The following is an 18616-nucleotide window of genomic DNA, read 5'->3' as shown; positions in this document are numbered from 1 at the left end:
CCACTTTTGGAGACTGTGCCAAACAAGGGGGAGCCAGCTGGCTTTACATCCTACCCTTTTCTGGTGGCTTCTTTCCTTAAATGAGCCCATGTAATGAGTCAAGAACATTCCATTAACCAAATGAGTACAGCTGCCAGCAGAAATGACCCAAAGAAAATATGTGAAAACCTATCTATTTCTTACTATTTTGATGGGCTTAAAAAATCAGGGTGCCTGTTAAGTTTTCCTTCAGGTTGTAGGGTATCAGAGAAAACATACTGAGATACATGAACATCTTCAAGTAATGCTAGTTCCTTTATTATTACCTGAGACATTATCCAGGAAGAAGCTAAACATTGAGAGGTAAATTAACTCTTTGGAACCCTTGGCTTATAAATGTAAACAATGCATGCCTTTATAAACATAAAGCAATTTTCAATTGGGATTTCAAAAGATGTATCAAGTGAGTCTAAAAAGTATACTCCGACATCAAATGAACGATATCCATTTTTTTTCCTTTGCTTTAGAAAATCTGCATTTCTCTTCGTAGAAACCCTACTTTATAGTTGGACTCAGCCTCTCACAGATCCAAACCAAGGGCTCAGAGGGCTGAATGAACTCCTTTCCCATGGCTTAGGGCAAAAGGCAGGACTTCCAAGCTCATTCAGGTGGCCGGAAGAGTGCAGTCCCCTTGTGGCTTCAGGACTGAGGTCTACATTCCATGCTGACTTCCTTTTGGGAGCTGTACTTAACTTCTAAAGGATTCTCAGAAGAAAGCTTTGCCAAGAAAATGAGAGGAAGTCAGTCCGAACTTGAAGAAAGAACCTGAGGTCTTCTAAGTCTCAAAGCTGAGCTCCTGGAATACCAAGTGATATTGTACTATGCAATTTTGGTACTATGTCTCTGGCTTAAGTTATTGGATAGTCAAAGGTGCTCAGGAGTTTGGTTAATTGACTCACGTGTTTTATACCTTTCTCAAGATTCCTTTGTGGCTATATCTGAAACTCCTTAGAGTTAAAAGTCAGTTTTCTTCTGGAGATCAGAGGTCTTTGGGGCTAACTCCATTGAATGATACAACTTTTTAAAGATTAGGAACCCCCCCCACCTAAGATCTGCTTGATTTCAGATTTTTAAAAACCCACAATCGTCATTTAGTCATAGTTTACTTGTACCCATTTCAGCTCCATTTTGGTATAATTTGAAAATCTTGTATGTGTATGTTACTACCACCTTGATCAAAATATACATTTCCATTACCCCCAAGCAATTTCTGTGGGTCCTGTCTTGGTCAACCTTCACCTTGTCCCAGGCAACCACTGTTTTACTTTCTGTCATGCTCCATTTAATTAGTCTTTTCATGAGATGCATACAAATATAACCATATCTACATCTGTTTCTATACACACATACATTTTGTCTGGTTTCTTTTACTCTGTTTCATGTTTAAGTTTCATGCATGTTATGGTTATATCTGAGCAGTTTTCCATTATGTGAATATGCTATATGTGTCTTTTTCTTGAGTTTAGAAGACATTTAGTATATATTTTTTTTGCCAGTCCTCGGCTTGAGCTCAGAGCCTGAGCACTGTCCTTGGACTTTCTCAAGGCTAGAGCTCTACTACTTGAGCCTTAGCACCACTTCCAACTTTTTTCTCTGGATGTGGTACCAAGGACTCAAACCCCGTCTTTGCGCATGCTAGGCAAGCACTCTACCACTAGGCCAAATTTCCGGCCCACATTTAGTAATTTTTAGAAGGATTTTTGTATGTATGTTTATGAAGGATATTGATTGGTAGTTTTCTTATAATGTCTTTGTCGGGTTTGACTGTGAAGAAGAATACTAAATAAATGGAGTATGTTCAGGATATTTATTGCTATTGGCATGCAGTTTTTCTTGGCCATCTATTGGGGTCAGTTATTGAAGGGGCCATAGTGCCCTAGCATTGCTCTCAAGGTTCTGTAGTTTTGCAGCTATTATTCACTCTTGTTTGGTACATGTCTTGCCTATAGAGCCAAGATCTTCAAACACTTTTTCCCAGAAACCCCATCTTGTGAAGAGTTTCAGCCACTCCCTTGAATCTGGCTACTTCTGTTTCCTCAGCAGGAAACATAGCTTGTATGCCTTCCTCTGGTAGAGTCTCTGAAAACTAGAAGTACAGTGAGTTTCCAGAGTCCAGGGATCGGAAGGGAAAGTGAATAAGTGATGCTTTTGCAAACCTTTTCGAAAACAAATGAAGTCTCAGCCAGAGTGGAATGGGGCAAGGCAGGGAATGTTCGTGTTTCCTGGTAGGCACGCAGGAGCAAAAGCTAAAGATGTTCTTTTCAGCCAGGCATCAGTGGCTGATGCCTATAATCCTAGCTACTTGGGAGGCTGAGCTCTGAAGATTTCGGTTTGAAGCTAGCCTAGGCAAATGAATCTGGGAGACTCTTTTCTCCAATGAACCAGCAAAAAGCCCAAAGTGGACCTGTGGCTCAAGTGGTAGAGCACCAGCTTGGAGTAGGAAAACATGAGTGAGAGCTTAAAACCCTGAGTTCAAGCCCTATTACTGGCACAAACAACAAGAACTTCATTTTCTCCTTAAACATACTCTTAAAGGCCAATCAAGGAAAAGCTAGACTCCTACATAAACTGGCATGGAAATCTTAAATATAATGTAGTGTCCTACCAACTACTTGTCCCTCACTAGTGTGGAGAATGTCTCTCATCTCCATCCCTCAGGGATAAGCAGGATGTCTGAAAATCATTTTTATGAAGTTTTCAATTCTTTAGGCAAATAAAATGGCTATTGGCTAAAGATGATTGCCTAGTTATCCTGAATTGATCCACCCATCAGGCTTCTGGAGATTTGGATAATAAGACCAAGACAAAAAAAATTCATATTGTGGTTATTTTTTTCCCCAGGACTGAAGTGACTGCCAAATTCAGATTCCCCTGATTGTATAGGTGTTGGGGCTTAATGTTATAGCAAAAATAACTATTGATTAATCCGAATGCTCAGTTCTTACTGTGTGAGCATGTGTCCATAAACACTCGTCATTGTAGATGACTAGAGAGGCTAGAACGATTATCAAGTCAGGGTCTTTTGAGGAGTTCCAAGGATGTCAGTTCTCATTATTAGGCAATTCATTATAAGTCAGACATGTTACTTAGATGAGAATCCAGAACCAAGTGGAAATGTTTCACTGGTTAGATGAATTAGAGCTCAACCTTGAGTGAAGCAATATATTTAGATAAACCAGTTGCTAGGAACTAAGGGGACAAGATGGCGCTAGGAAATCATATAGAGCCAATAAAGAGTATATTTTAAATGGAGGAAAGTAGTTATTCTGTGATATTAGGCCTTCATTTATTCTCCCTTAACTTTAGATCTCTGGATATTATAAATAAGAAGCTAAGGATGGTAACTTCCTGAGTGTTTGCCTAGCATAAGTTTCTAGGTTCACTCCCCCAGCACCAAGAAAGCCAATAAAAAGTCACTATAAATGAGTTTCCTCATTTATAAGAGGACAATTAAAGAGACTGATGATTATGTCAAGGTTTTAAGACTTGAAATAGAATGCGAAGCAGACCTGCTCCTTTTGTTGGTAGTATTGTCTGAGACATTATATATGGGAACAGAGAAAGGAGATTTGTTTGTGCTGCAGTTGGAGGCCATGGCCAGAAGCTAAATACCTTCAAAGAAGGGAATGGAAAGTCAGGAGGTAAGACTCAGACACAGTAGAAAACTTAATCCTTCTGCAAGGACTTGTCCCACAGAAATGGTGGGGCAAAGGGTTCTCATTCTCTAGAAGATTCTAGGTCATATTTAACTACATATTGACTTGGCTAAAGAACAAAGTCTTGAGCAAATCTCTGTATACGTTTTACCTTGACTTATGATGTAACCTATAGATTTGTTTCACAAACCATCAAAGCAAATTTCAATACATCGTGATAGTCATTGGAGTCCATGGAGGATTGTTTGACCAGCCTCTCCACCATTTAGAGAGCCATTTCCTGTCAAAACTTTATCTCAATACCCAACTCTCACCACCCTCTCCTCCCGGTACCCGCCAAGCTAGCCTAGGGCAAGCAGGTACATTTGTATACCACCATCCTGTGGCCATCTGTGGCTGAATATATGCTCATGTTGAATCTAAGAATGCATCAGAGGAACCGTGTTGAAGTCATTCTTGCTTTGGAGCGCAGGACTTTAAGGAGAGCTAGCAGGTGGAGGAACAGATTTGGGACTGAAGAGAAAGGATAGTGTTCAGCACGCGTGCAGATCATCCAGTGTCCAGTCTCCCAAAGGAAGCAGTATTGGGGAGTGAGTTTTGAAGTCTCCTTGAAGGCATGAGAACAACTGTAGCCACCCAGGAAAGAGCAGAAGAGACAGAGAACAGACTGTTAACAGAAAAGGAAAGGAAGAAACACCAATTAAGAGATTTTAGGAGGTGTAAGGGCAGTGGGCTGGCCTGTGTGCCTCCATTGATCTCCTTGGGTCAGCCTCTGCTCCAGAGGAAGTGGAAAGCTTCCCGGGTACATTGGTGTTCCTGCTTATCTTGCCCAGTGATGTACCCACAGGCATGTCTATTCCTAACTAGATGAAATGAACTATCTGATCTGGCCTGTATGTCATGATAAGTATCCCTTCCATTCCAATCAGTTCACAAAGATGCCCCATATCTGTTAGAACCTTCTGGAGAGATCGGAACGACAGAGTAGCAGTATCATAGCCATGCTAACTTGTAAATGGGTAAGAGTTAGAATCCATCTTTGGCTTGGTGGTTTTCTTATTCTGATTAAAAAAAAAAGATAGGTGCTATAGCTTTGTGTTCCAACACAGCAAAAAAGGAAGGTTCTTGTAGACAAATGAAGATGTCATAGTCTCAGAGCAAACCTATTTTTGAGTGTTTTCCCTGGGCTTTATGAGACCACTTGGGCTTCTTTCCCGCTTTACATCTCACCAGGAGGGGAGAAGTTTGGATTTCTTGCTCCAAGAAGGGTCTCTTCCTCTTTTTCCCATGATGCTAGAGATAGACTTTCAAAACAAAATAAAATGAAATGTCAGTCTGGCTAAGCAAGTATGTTTCAGTTCACCAGTCACAGAAAATAAATGGACATAATTTCAGTGTGAACTGTATCCCTAAGGTTTATTTATGTATTTGAAATATAAGTTTAGTTTTACAGTTGAGTAAAAAAAAAGAAATACTTGGGCTCAGTTCAAAATTCATAAAATGTGTAGCTTTTGGTTGACGGTATAATCCAAATCCCTAGCTATTTATTCTTAGCTGTCTTCTGTGGCGAGAGCAGGGATACACATTCGTACTTACTAAAAAGGCCAGTGAAGAATGGACTACTGATTATTATTTCATTTCATTTCTCTTCTCCTTTGGATAAAGGTGGATATTCCTAAATCTAGGAAACCTAGTAGATCTTCTTCATATCTTGTTCTTCCTATTTGGTTCATGACCTGATACAACTCTTGTGGTCCCAAGGGGTGTGTGTGTGTGTGTGTCTGTGTCTCTGTCTGTGTCTGTTATTATTTCCTTTTCTGTGTGACATAGGAAAGATGGGTCCACAGTCTTTCCTGAGCCCCCAACAGATCAGTGATGATGTTAATGAGGTGTTAGAAGATGGCAAAGCCAGCTGCAGTGTTACCCCTTCCAACTTTTTAATTAGCAGTCTTGATGAATGGCTGGCTTGTAAAACACTCTTTCACTGAGTAACACGCCAAGCCAGCAAAGAGAAGTGAGGAAGTATACATGAGATAAAGCAGGACACTCAATCTCCCTCTTTAGTATGTCCAGTTCACATCCAGGGCCTGTAGCTGCCATAAATAAAGTTCCAGGACCTTCCAGAGACTTCCAGAGGCCAAAGCAGCCAAGGTACCATGAATTATCAGAGAAGCAGAGCACAGCTGGGAGCCTTCTTGTTACCATGTTTCTCCTGTAGACCTTGTGTTTGGATTCACATTCTCCTATGGTTCTTTTGTGTTTGATCAGTGGAATCTTTTGGGCCTGTTGAGGAACACACTACTTCCAGGCCCTGATGTCATGAGCCAGAAGGTTTTCAGGGGCTGTCAGGAAACTTTACTTTGAGAACATTCATTTCCAAGTTGTACTCAGAGGAAGGACTCTGAGCATTCCCTGGTGGGGTCATGATGGATGCATGCTCAAATATTTCCCAGGACTTCGTGCACGTTATCACTGTGACGCATTCACATTTCCTTTTCCCAAGTGAAAAAGTTTTGGCCAGGAAAAACATCAAGCTGGACAAACTGTGACTCTGTGTGGATGGATGAAATACAAGAAAAAGAATCCTTTCTAGGAATAGAAATGCCGATCTTTGGTTATTAATTTGTAAGACACATTTTTCCAGACAGTAACTGAAGTGAGCAATTTGAAGAGCTAGGGAAATCCATGGAAAATAGGGGCCTCAGTAGTTTGCTGAGATCAATTGATACCATTTCTTCTCCTTCTTGGCCTTCTCCTTCTCCTTCTCCTTCTTTTTGCCAGTCCTGGGCTTGAGCTCAGGGCTTGAGCACTGTCCTTGGACTTTCTCAAGGCTAGAGCTCTACCACTTGAGCCTCAGCACCACTTCTGGCTTTTTGCTATGTATGTGGTACCAAGGAATCGAACCTGGGTCTTCGTGCATGCTAGGCAAGCACTCTACCACTAGGCCAAACTCCCGGACCCCATTTCTTCTTTTATTCTGTTTCTTTACTTTTATTTTTGTTTAACAATGCGGCTTTAATTTCTACTACAAAGCATAATAACAAAAACAGTTTGGTAGTGGCAGAAAAAACAGACTCAAAGACGAATGGAACAGACTAGAAGACTCAAACAAAGCCATACACTTAAAGTTATCTGATAGTTGACAAGGGAGCCAAAAATGTACTATGGAAAATAATTATCTGCAATGATTGGTGTTGGGAAAATGGGCATCCATATATAAAAATTAAAATAGGATGCACCAACTTCAATTCAAAGTGGATCAAGACCTTAACATCATACCTAAAACTTTTAAATTACAGCAGGGTGGAGCAGAAGAAACATTTGAACTTAGGCATAAACAGGAAACAGGAACTTTTTTTTTTTGATCATGGGACTTGAACTATGGGTCTGGATGCTGTCCCTGAGCTCTTCAGCTCACGTCTGCTGCCCTACTCCTTGAGCCACAGTGCCACTTCCAGTTTTCTTATGGTTAATTGGAGATAAGAGTCTCAGGGACTTTAGTGCCCAGGCTGGCTTTGAACCCCGATCCTCAGATCTCAGCCTCCTGAGTAGCTAGGATTACAGGCGTGAGCCATCATTGCCCAGCTGACGGGAACTTTTTGAAAAGAGTCCTATGGTGACAACAAATAGGAGAGAGGCTAGACAAATGAGGTTGCATCAGACTAAAATGTTTCTTCACGGTAAAGGATATAGTTACTAAGCTAGATAGACAGCGACGGACTGAGAAAAGATCTTTACCAGCAATATATTCAACAAAGGTCTAAAAAATACAAGGAGCTTAAAAAATTAGCCCACCTACTCCAGGCTAATAACCCAATCAGTAAATGGGCAAAAGAGCTGAAGAGTGACTTCTCAGGAGGAGGAGGAGTAAGAATGGCAAAGAAACATGAAGAAAGGCTCAACATTCCTAGCTATGGAGGAAATGCAAATCAAAACCACTCTTAGATGCCATCTCCGCTCAGTTCGATAGGCCAACATCAAGAATTAAAACAACAATAAATACCAGTAGGGATGTAGAGAAAAAGAAACCATATTGCACTGTTGATGGGAATGTAAACTAGTACAACCACTCTGGAAAGTAGTTTGGAGGTTCCTCAAAAGACTGGACATAGCTCTTTCCTATGACCCAGCCACCCCACGCCTGGGCATCTGCTCAGAATATTATATGTCAGGATACCATAGAGACACTTGCACATCCATGTTCATTGCTGCACTATTCACAATAGCCAAATTATGGAAACAACCGAGATGCCCTACAGTAGATGAATGGGCCAAAAAAAGATGTGGTACATATACATAATGGAATTTTACTCATACATTAGAAGGTATAATCCTGTCATTTGCAGGGAAATGGATGGACCTAGGACAACTCATGTTAAGTGAGGTAAGCCAAGCTCAGAGAGAGAAATTTTGCATGTTTTCTCCTATATGTGGAGGCTCAATCTAAAATATGCCAGGGCATGATAACTTATACAAGCCTCCAGGCATTTACACACAGTCAAACTAAAGGAGGATAGCCTTTAAAAATTAATTTACTTTATTGTTATTGCAGAGGTGATGTACAGAGGGGTTATAATTACATGAGTCAAGTAATGAGTACATTTCCTTTTGCACAGTGCCTTCTGTTCTCTCACTCTCTCCCATTCCTCCCTCCCCTCTCTGCTCATAGTTTACTTTCATCAGTGTTCAATTAGCTCCACTGTTGCACTTTTTTACCCATTTTTCCTCGAATTCTGTTCTCTCCCCCACAAAGAAATACATATGAATGCACAATATATAAGGTTAAAAAGACATAATCATCAGAAACTCCATGTGGAGAATGTGACATGCCTGAGACCATATGCTATCACCTTTTAGAGATTGGCTTCTCTCACTCAATGTAATGCCCTTGTGAGCAACCCACATTATGAGTATCAATACTCTATGACTTTTGCAAAATGACCTGCAGGTCTACTAATTTATGCATTCATTCGTCTATTAAAGAGCATTTGGGTTTCCAGTGATTTGTTGTTGCTAATGTTTATGTATGCTAATTGTGGTAAAAATGATAGATGATATGACATTTGTTCTTTAAGACTTTTTTTTTTCTGTACCAGGCCTTATTCTCAGTGCCTGAGCCCTGTCCTTGGGGCTTTCTCAAGGATAGAGCTCTATACTTGAGCCACAGCACCACTTCTGGCTTTTTCTTTTTCTTTTTTTTTTCAGAAAGGTATCAAAACTTTCTTTTTTTCATATTTTTTATTGTAATTAATAGAAGGGTTACATTATATTCAGCAGGTAGAAGGTGCATTACTTCACATACATTGATACCCCTTTTCATGTCTTGGTCCCCATTTCCCTCCCCCCCACCCCCACCCTTTTTTCTATATATGTGGTACTGAGGAATTGTACCCAGGTCTTTGTGCATGCTAGGCAAGTACTCCACCACTAGGCCAAACTCCCGGCCCTCATGAAGATTCTTAAGTACAGTTTGTTGGTATGAGTGAACCGTACAAAATATACATGACTGTACATTATTAGTTATATTCACATTTTTGTGCAATCATCACCATTTTCTGTTTCCAACATTTTTTCATCACCCTAAATGGAAAGTGTGGAACCATTAAGCAATAGCTTCTCCCTCACTCCTCCAAAATCCAAAGCCTCCAGTCTTCTTTATGAATATGAATTTCTCCATTCTAAATACATCTTACAAATGGATTCATATTGTATTTGATAATTTGTGTCTGGCTTATTTCATCCAATGTCACAGTGTGTGTCAGCACTTCATTTCTAAGACTGAATAATATATGTAACGCCGATACTTTATTTGCATATTCCCATGTTGATGGATACTTGGGTTGTTTCCGTCTTTGGTTGTTATGAATAATGCCGCTGTGAAAACTGATATACATCTGATTGTCCCAGTTCCTGTGTCCAATTCTTTTTGTCACTTGTATCTTTTCAATTTGGCTGATGGGGGAAGGGAGATTCCAGTTTCAAAGCATCCTGTATTTTGTCTGAATCTAGTCATTGTTCGTTTTCTCAAAGGATTTGAGGAATTCCTCTGGGTTTTTGTTGCTGTTGTTGTTGTTCATTCACTGCCTCAGTATCGCAACAGAAGAAACAGACAGGCCCTAGGTGCTCACAGAATAACTATACTCATGGCAGCAGGGCAGGCAGATGCTCCTCACTAGACCTTCTCTCTCTGTATACTTTCTCAGGCTGTGGTGTCATGGTTTGCTTGAATTGGAAACTGGCCTTTGAGAAGTACTTCACATGATATACTGTGTCTGACTTTGTCACCAGAATTTGCCAAGCTGTTGCATGACTTAAGAGGAGGAGCAAGAAGTCCCAAAGTGAGGAGGAACTTTGCACTAGGCAGGGTTTGCATTATTTCTTGACACACTATTCATAGCTTCTCCCTTACCCCTGCAGGGCAGCCAGCAGTAGTCCCATTGAACATGGGGCCTTATGTGTATTAAGCAAGTGGTTCTGCCTCTGAGCCATATCCCTAGCCGTGTGTGTGTGTGTAGAAATTATATAGATTTTGTACACACGTGATTTATTTTTGGAAGTTCCAGAGTTTGAATTCAGTGCTTTATATTCACTAGATAGGGTTCCTACTATTTCATCCTTGCCTTCAGCCCATTTTTGCCTTAGATAGGGTCTCACTTTTTACCAAGGGCTGGCCTGGTACTACAGTCCTCCCACTCACAGGCATATATCATCAAGCCCAGATAGCTGGTGGAGATTGGGGAGTCCCACTAATTTTTGTTTTGTTTTGTTTTTGGCCTGGACTAGGCTCAAATCATGATTTTCCTGGTGTCTGTGTTATGTGTAGCTGCGATTACAAATGTGAGCCATCAGGCGTGGTGAAGAACCAGACTGGTCGCTGAATTCTGTGATGTATTAATATACGTTTTCTTTGCCTACCCAAGTATAGTCTTAGAAAGGGCAAGTGAAGCCCTTCTTTTGATGTATTTGAGAATGTGGTGTTGGCATTAGACCTTGTGCCTGTACTTTCTAGGTGAGTCCTCCACTCCTGAGTCTCACCTCATCTGTATTGCCACAAAGGGAAAGTTTTCCCTCCACTGTGGCAATTAAATTCCTCAGGTAAACACTGGAAAGGTAGAAGCTCAGTTCAACTGTTCCCATCATAACTTGCCAGGCCATAGATACTACAATTACAAAATTTTTATTCTGTACATTAGGGTTTGCCCCCTTCATAGACTGAATACACAGTAGAGTATTTTGGACAGTTTGTAAGTATTATTTTTCCCCTAAAAAGAATAATCCTTTCTGTGTGTGTGTGTGTGTGTGTGTGTGTATGTGTTATTTTACCAAGACCCTACAGTAGCCTACCACGCCTCAGGTTCTCCTGCCAAGTGGTTTTGTCGGTTTCACATTCTTATTTCCATGAAGTTGTTATATCTGAGTAGGATGTGTGGTTGTGTTTCAGGGAGGAGCTTCTACTCTTGTGCTTCTGTCTGGCCACATTCCTCCTTCAGATTTCAGCTGAAGACCAAGGTTCTGGAGTGTGAGGTGGGTGGGTGCTGAGTGGCTCGTGCTGAAGCTGAGAATCTGGACTTGGCTCCCTTCCACAGTGGAGGGTGGTCCAGTGGAGGCCAGTGTTGTGTGTCCTATTTTCATTAAGAGCTTTTCCTTGAATGAAATGTCTTGGTATTATATTAAGTTGATGAGCCTTTCAAAGTAATGGTACAGGCCTCGAGATCGAGAGCCTGCCTAATGTTCAGAGTCATGGATTTGATTTCCAACACTGCATAAGATTATAGGCGTAAGCCACTGACACTGGGCTGTTTTGGGGTTTTATTGGCATCATAACTTTTAATCTATAGACCATATATATATATATGCACATATGTAAATATACTATTTGTTTAGATTTTATAGTAACAAGAGTTACATGCAGAAGTTGTTTATTTCTAATTTTACATATTGTACTTATTTACTAATATTATAATTGAAATGATTGAAGTCAACAACACTGGCAGTACTTAATATTATGTCATAAACACCTTGAGTACCTTCACACTGTTTATTTGAACAACGCTTAACAACCTGAGACTGGACGTATTTTGAAGGACAGAGAAAGAAAACTAAAGAGAAAGCTCCAGATGGGAAGTTCAACGGTGGCTCACAGTTGGTCATGCTGTACCAAAGGAGGGGAGGCTGAGAATTAATATCTCAGTTTTCCAAGTCTCGATCCTTCTGTCCCCTGTCTCCTATTGTGTCGCAGTGCTGCTGCTGCTGGCAGTGCTATCACGTAGGGAAGAGCATTTCCCTTGACCTGCTTCACTAGTCTCCATTGTGTTCTTCCTCCTTGTGATCATACAGCTGTGGCTGTAGGGGCACAGAGCCCACCTACTTCCTTACTTCTGGTTCTTTCATCAAAATGGAATATTCCATCTGGGAAACTGAAAGCATTGGGATGGAGGTTCAAGGCCACCCCCCGGCAGAAAAAAAGTCCACGAGACTCCTTTCCCAAGAATGACACTGTGGTGCTCGTCTGGTATCCTGCCCTCCCGGGAACCCAACATATGTGGATCAAACCCAAGCCTAAGCAGGTGCCTAGACAGGAAAGTTTGACAATCTGAGCAGCAAAAGTCAGGACTGGGTGTGTAGCTTAATGGTAAGAGCACTCAAGCTTAAGAAGCATGAAGCCCTGAGTTCAAAACCTGATACTACCAAAAGGAGAAACAACTCAATGAAGTATTTTCATTGAAAATCTCTTAACCTTCCAGTTCCCCTTTTCTTTTGATATATTGCACCCTACCTGTCAGGCCTTTTTCTTGGCCCCTGCATGGCTCATCTATCTGTCTGGGGAACATTCTGGTTAATGTCATCAGAACTGTTTTTTCTCCTGACTCATATTCTCTCCAGATTTTGCCAATATAGCATTTAACACATACATAGAATTTTTAGTAGATGTGTATTTCATCATTTCCAAACAAGGTATTAAATACAGTTTATACACCTCCATTTATAATATGCAGGTAGGTGAGTCTAGATGCATATGTTAACACTTCCAAGGCTCTTAGAAAGTCCTTGTGCCTCTTTGGGAAATTTGTAACACATCCTTCTACAGTTCTTTTTGTCTTCTCTCTTTCTTCCTCCTCTGAGCTACAGCCATATATATATATGTATATATACATATATATACACACATATATATGTATATATATGTTGAACACTGGAATATCAACTCTGGAATATTGAGTCTTAGAGGTTTTCTTCCTTTTTCTATAATCTTTCCTGATAATTTTGTTATGTTGGATTCTGCATCTCTGTCACTTTGTCCATACATTCCCAGATTCTCCTACCATCCCAGTATGTTCTATTCTAGCCTTTTCTGTTTTGTTTGTTTGTTTTCATTTTTATTCTAGCTGTTCATATAAACACATTTCATATTTTCCTGTGAATTTTTTTTAACAAACTTATAGCAACTGCTTGAAAGATTGCGCCTCCTAAATCCAACACTTGGAATCACTTGGAGTGAGTTTCTCTCAGCTGCCTTTTCCAGGAAAGTAGAACACACTTACTGCGTCTGCATGTCAAGTAATTGCAGACTCAGAGTTGGACTTTGTAGATCCACATGGTGGCAACCTGAGAGTCTGTTGTTTTCTTCCAAGGATTATTGGGTTTTTGATCTAGTAGGCAATTAACTTGTCTGGACAGCAACTACAAACTTTGTCCCCTTCTCCATGCGTGGTGGTTGATGTCTGTTCATAGGACTTGATTGCTATAGTTTTTGCCAAGTCTTATGAGTACTTTCTCTATTCTTCTGTTGTTTTAAGGTTAACCAAGGGTTTCAATGAGGATTGAAGCCTTTCTTTTTGTGATTTTTCTTGTTTTGATTAGGCTCATTCTCCCAGTTTTCCAGCTTCTTGGTAGATTTTGAGCTCTATCTCTAACATTTCAAATCTATGAAGTTCAAGTTTCTACCACCTGCCTTGTTTGTGGTTGAGAAGTGTACTTTAAAAAAATGAAAGCAGGAAAACGAGATGAGGGGTGGGGGAAGGGGGAAGGGAAATGGGGACCATGACATGTGAAAGGGTATCAATGTGTGGGAATTAAGGCACCATTTATCTGGCAAATATCATGTAACCCTTCTATTAATTACAATAAAAAAACAGATCCCTTAGGCTCTCCTACCACATATGTGGTAGCTTCTGGCCAGGAATTTGGGCAAGGTTTATACTCAAGAGTTTTATGCTCCTTCTGTGTTCTTTCTTCCTTTCTTCCTTTCCTTCTTTCTTTTCTGCCAGTACTTTTCCTATGAATTTCTAGATACTTTTCAGCCTTGAACCCTGATCCCTGCCACCTTTAGCTGTTAAGACTATGGTTTTCCACTGCTACTTTTCACAGCTATTGCTGTGAGGTTTGGACCAGCAAAATATAAATCCAAAATTTTCACCCTTTCTTGTGGCAGTTTTTGAGATTGAATTTTCCTCTTGCTTCTAATTGCTTCTGGATTCTTTCCAGAGTCTTTTGATATTTATTTTTAAAAGAAAAAGATGAAAGAAAAGAAAGCAAATCTATATCATGTGTTTAATCATTACTGTCTGTGGATTTCATGATACCTCAGTCCTCAGACATCTTAGAAGTTCTACCTATTAGGATTATGATGTCTAGTTTTTCATTTGAGATTCTAGTTGGTTCCTTTCTCCCTGTGTTTATGAAAGCTTTTATATTTCCCATATTTAAAGTCTTTTAAAAAAAGTTTTTTTTTGCCAGTCCTGGGCTTGGGCTCAGGGCCTGAGCACTGTCCTTGGACTTATCTTAAGGCTAGAGCTCTACCGCTTGAGGCACAGTGCCATTTCCAGCTTTTTTTTTTTTTCTATGTATGTGGTACCGAGGAATTGAACCCGGGTCTTCATGCATGCTAGGCAAGCACTCTACTACTAAGCCAAACTCCCGGCCCTTAAAGTCTTTTTAAAAGTGTCTCTGAGCATTGTAAAGATAGTTATTTTCTGCTCTTTATTCAATCAATATCCAACTGCCCTGCTCCGTGAAGTTCTGGGAGTGTGTAAAGGTGCCTTTTTCCATGGCTGCTGACTCACTCAAGGTTTTGTAAGTAATTTTTGGATTATAAGGTGGTGATTAAATATGCAGTAAACATGGAAAAATCTTTCATCCTGATTTGAGGGATTGAATGTGCAGTTTTTATTTTTGCTTACTTTCAGTTGGTGTGCCAGAAGTACCATGAACAATGTGTGTGTGTGTGTGTGTGTGTGTGTGTGTGTGTGTGTGTGTATGCACATGCTTTTTGGTTCTAGGGAATTGAACTCAGGTCCTTGAGCAAAAAGCTCTCTCCTACTTGAGCCACATCTCCTTCTTTGGCTTTTTAGTGGTTAATTGGTGTTGAGTCTACTTAGGATGGCTTCCAACTGTGATCCTCAGATCTCAGCCTCCTGAGCTAGGATTATGGATATGAGCTACTGGTTCCCAGCTGAACAGGTAATTTTTAGGGGTACATAGCTGATGAATCTCCATCTCTTCAGTTCCTCTGGGAAGCCTCTCCTCACTTCCTGGCAGCATTGTCCATCTCAGCTGTGTTCCTCTAGCCTGCTCTCCATTTTCTTCTTGCCCTCCCCTACATTGTGTTTGGATGATTTTTCTGTAGCACATTTTTTTAGGAGATGCTTCTTCTCCGTTGATTCCTCAGTGTCTATTCCAGTCTTTCCTCCAAACCAAACTTTTGTTTGGTTGTCAGGAATGCAGAATCCTCACCCCTTCAGAAGAAAGAACCAGACAAATGCTGAGTGATTATTAAGAAGAATCGACAGAGTTTTGTAGTACCAAAAGCCTGCTAGCTCTGTGTTCTGTTTGCCTGTTTAATTTCTTTGTTCTGTGGACTGCTGTTTCACCTTAGGACTTTGAGAAATTAATTCTGAAGGGTATTATGGGCTGTTGGTGTCAGGATAAATAGGTTTCTATGATCAATTTTCATACTTGGATGAAGACATCTCCAGCCAGCAGGTCCTTCCGAACTCAGAGACTGGCACCAGGTCTGAGGAGTTTCTAGATTGCCTCTGTGTGTCTATCTTGTGAAGGATGTGGCTTTTGGTTTATGATTCTTGTTAAGCTGCCTCATTCTTTTTTGGATGGAATACTTGAACGTGGACAGAAGCACAGAAGCATGGAAGCTGGAGTTTTGGAACACAGTGGCAGGAGCTCGTTGTGCTACATTTTCAATATGAATAAGACACAAATATATGATCAAGGGCACTGACCCTTACCCTAGACTATGCTAGCGAAGCTTTGCCCCTTCTTTTACCCAGAGGGAATTTCTTAGGAACAAGAATCCATTTTCCTGTCCTCTACCTGCTGTACAAAATGAGCAGAAACCTTGGCAGAGCACCTATTTAGCAAATGTAACTTTAATCCTGCCTCCCAATTTCCAATCTGGAATACATTTCACAGACTGTCAGATTTGAATTCAGGCCAGATAACATGCATGCTGATGCTGATTATTTGTGTTCTTTGGCAGAAGGTCTAGAGAAGTGTTATAATCCAGCTGCGAGTGAACAGAGAGTGATTATGGCTATGTAACTTCTACTTGGTTATCTGCAGATGCTGGAGGATGGAGTCTGCCCAACTCCCCCTTTGAGGACTGGCTCCTTCGTCCTGGCTGGCCTCACGTACCATGCTCCCCACCTCTTACTTTCTAGTAGGGTTCTACTCTCTCCTGACACAGGGACTTGGTACATGGTTATGCATCTACCGTGTTCTTCATAGGCTTCCCCTACATCTCTCCACCTAGTCCGCTCTTCCTAGCCCTTTTCATGTCAGTTTCTACAGGAAAACTGTTTATGAGACAGAGTCCCCTAAGTAAGTTGTGCTGGCCTACAACTATTGATCTTCTTGCCTCACTCTCCCTGTTGCTGAGATTATAGCACATAGCATCACATCTGGCTCAGGAAGTTCAGGAGTAAATTAAAGCCCACTATTAGAGCCTGGGGATACTTGATATATTTCTCTGTGTTATCCTTTGTATGCTGGTTTTTTTCCAATCCTGGGGCTTGAACTCAGGGCCTGAGCACTGTCCTTGGGCTTTCTCAAGGCCAGAACTCTACTACTTGAGCCACAGTACCACTTCTGGCTTTTTCTATGTATGTGGTAACAAGGAATTGAACCTGGGTCTTCATGAATGCTAGGCAAGTACTCTACCACTAGGCCAAACACCCAGCCCCATCCTTTGTGTGAATTACATCCTGAAGTGAATATATATATATATATATATATATATATTCACACACACGTATATATGTACATGACGGGCAGATTTTTATTTTATTGTAAACTACATATTTGTTTTAATATGAAATAAAAATCCATATAGTATTTCTAATTTTTATATTAGAAGCATCTTGATCAGTCAATAGGCATCTGTAGAAAGGAAACATTTTGGAACCAGTATGAAAATGGCTGAAATTTGGGATGTGATGATTTACCAAGCTCCAGAAAGAGAGGTCGATTTTTGTTGGTTTTGGTTTTGGTTTGGTTGTGTGGTTGGTGCATACTTGTAATCTTACCTACCCTTACTTGTAATCTTAACCTACCCTGGAGGTGGCAATCAGTAGGCTCATAGCTCAAGGTCAGCCCGGGCAGAAGATTCAGAAAACTCCCTGTCTCATTAAAAAGCGGGGCTAGTGGTTCATGCGTGTCGCCTCAGCTACACAGGAAGTGTAAATAAGAGGATCACAATTTAGACTAGCTTGGAGAAGAAAATTGAAAGTCACTGGAAATATAACTGAAGCAAAATGGGCTGGGTCATGGCTCATGGATTAAGTGGTAGTGTGCCTGCTTAGCAAGTATGAGACGCCTGAGTTCAACCCTCAGTACCAAAAGGAAAAGAAAAAAAGCTTCTCTTTTGGGGGAGGGGACAGGCATGACGCATATCTGGTCCTTATAAATACCTTTCAACTTGGCATAGCCATAGTGTTACATTACTTCCTGAAATCCCAGCACTTTTAAGGCTGAGACGGGAGAATCAAAGCAAAAATAAATAAATAAATAAAAATCCCCTTAGAGATTTTTGTCCATTTTTATTATAAGATTTGAGAGAAAGGACCCTCGTTTCTCATCTGAAATACTTTGGGTCCAGCATCGTATTTCTATCATGTTATGACATAGGAATTTACTGCTTTCTTGCTTTTTAATCTCTGCTGTGGTTTGTGGTGGCAAGGTCTTTGAAGCCTTTGCTGGCGCAAACATTTACTCTGTAGCAGAGTACAGTGTAAGGGTTGTCAAAAGAGGGCGCTAGAGAGGCACTGACCAGGCATTGAAGAGGAAGGGGCTTTTCTTTTGGATTCTAGGACTTTTTTGTGGTCCAACTTCCTGTGGGAGCTGGAACCAGCTCCCACCAGCATGCTGAAGGAAACTTGCTGAAAAATCTTAGTGAAAGTCTTATGAAGTATTATTATTTTTAGTGGCTGGGGGGGAGGGGCATTCCCACTAATGGGCACTCTGTGCCTTGAGCTCTTGCTCAGATGTTTTGCTTTAGACTGTCACTGCCACTTGAGCTACACCTCTGCTTCTGTTTCTTTGTTTTTGTTGTTTTTATTTGGTGGTTAATTGGAGATAAGAGCCACATGGAGTTCAGTGCCCTGGCTGGCTTTGCACAGTGATCGATTACAGGCATGAGCCAGGGGCATCTGGCTTCCTGTTTATTTTTAAGGATGGGACCAAGGGGTCTCTTCTCTATCAAACATCTCCCAGATGTCTAAGTTTCTTGGGAGTTGCACATTGTCAAGCAATTTCAGAACTCACCTTTCCTTTTTTCTCCATTAAATGTTATTCAGTGGAGCCAAGTATCACCATGATGGGAAGACAAATTTCCTAAGCTGCCCTCTGTGCACAGTCTAACTGGATTTGCCTTGTTTGTTTGGTTGTTTCTGTATCCTGGCCAGTTCTGA

This window comes from Megascapheus bottae, chromosome 4, assembly GCF_031878675.1.
Source record: "Megascapheus bottae isolate mThoBot1 chromosome 4, mThoBot2.hap1, whole genome shotgun sequence".
Taxonomy (NCBI): Eukaryota; Metazoa; Chordata; class Mammalia; order Rodentia; family Geomyidae; genus Megascapheus; species Megascapheus bottae.
This window is presented reverse-complemented; position numbering follows the sequence as displayed.